We start from the raw sequence: 1,723 nt of genomic DNA, 5'->3' as shown, positions 1-1,723 counted from the left end.
CCTCCGTGCTCCCTGCCGCCACAGCCCCGCTGTGCCCCCCGCCCGCCTCCTCGCCCACCCCCACCTCCGAGGGCGCCATCTTCTGAATGGGACCCCGACCCCTGAGGGGAGGCTGTGGAGGGCGCCATCTTCTCCATGGGGCAGGCTAAGATGGCCCCTCTTCTCCCGCAGCCCCTTCCCCAGCGCGGCGCGGCGCTTCCCCCCGCCGTCTTGCACAAGCACCGTGTGGGAGGAAGCAGTGGGGCGGGAGGCCGGCCTAGTCCCCTCACCCCAAGCCCGGAGGCACAGCCTCCCCCTCTGCAGGGGCGGGAAGGTGACATTATGGCGGTGGGGTTGGGGCTGTCTCACCGGCCTTTCCTCAGGGGTGGCGTGGGTGCGAGCTGTAAGGGGCATCGGTCACTGGGTTTTGGCTAGTGATGTGTTTGCATTAGGGATCTATGGCTGTAAACTGAGCAGTGCTCAAAAGCATTTGTGGCCTGCTGGGTGGCACCAGGTACCCAGGAGCACATTGGGGTGGAAATTAGGGATCCATGCTCCTTCCTCAGCCCAGGCAGCAGCTCCTGGGAAGGCCGTGATTTTGTGTTCGTTAATACATTCTCTGTCTTCTACTGATGCACCCCTGCTGCAAACAGCATAGGGATCATGGAGATGCACGGGGTGGTAACTCAATCAAATTAGCCAGTGTAGCCCATAGGTGTGCACATAGTCTTGGTTTTCATGGCGCATAGTTAGGTGAATAGCTGATACATGATCCAATGTGAGCCTGACCATATGAGGTTGGTATAACATTTTATAAATACGAAAATTGAATATGGAGTTTGAACTGGGGTAGAGAGTTCATGCTAGACCTTGTGCCCAGGTGAGTTTTTGATCTGGCACAAGGAACACTGGAGCTCAATTTGCTGAATTGTTAAAGCATGGCCTGGGTGACCTTCAGCAAGTCCTGTAGACTTTCTGTGACTTGGCTTCCCCAAATAAAAAATTGAGCCAGGGCTATTGATTTCCTTTGTAAAGTACCCTGGGCTTTGTTACTTCGAAGTGCAGGTTTCAACACACGTTTGTATAATTTATGAGAAAAACCATAGTAATTGCAATTGTAACTGCAATCCTTCAAATACTTCAGCCTTCATAAGCATTAGCAGCCCTTCTGTTACATTCTGCAACAGAGAGCATTGTCATAAGAAGATCAGGTGAAAACGCCTTATTATTGTTATTTTTGCTGTGGGCCATGTAATATTAAAAGATTATGCTTACAGAATAGAATCAGTTTAGCATAATTTATGTACTTAAAACATACAATTGGCAGTGCGGCATTTTTTCTGCTATCTAATTTTTGCTTGAATACATATGTATGTTTTATATATTTACAGTACATAAAAATACACAACATACCAAAATAGGTACCTACATTGTTACTGTAAATAATCCTAACTGCCTGTTGTAAGGATGCATTTTCCTTATTTCCAGAGACATTCTTAGAATACTAAGAGCAAAACATATATTTGTATGGAACTGCAAATTTTGGAGTTTTTGTGGAATGAAAAGAGGGTGTTATACATTGTATATGGTGTACATAGCTGTCATGGTAACACTCTGCTTTTCTAGTAGTCATGTTTCTGAAGTGATGGGGAACTGTCTACATGTTACAGACAATTTCCATGCTTCCATAGAAAGTGGACTGGTTCCTGAAACTTAGCCTACATCATGGTCCTTCACTCAGCTG

Source organism: Egretta garzetta, unplaced genomic scaffold, assembly GCF_000687185.1.
Source record: "Egretta garzetta isolate BGI_Z169 unplaced genomic scaffold, ASM68718v1 scaffold641, whole genome shotgun sequence".
In the NCBI taxonomy this organism is placed as follows: Eukaryota; Metazoa; Chordata; class Aves; order Pelecaniformes; family Ardeidae; genus Egretta; species Egretta garzetta.
This window is presented reverse-complemented; position numbering follows the sequence as displayed.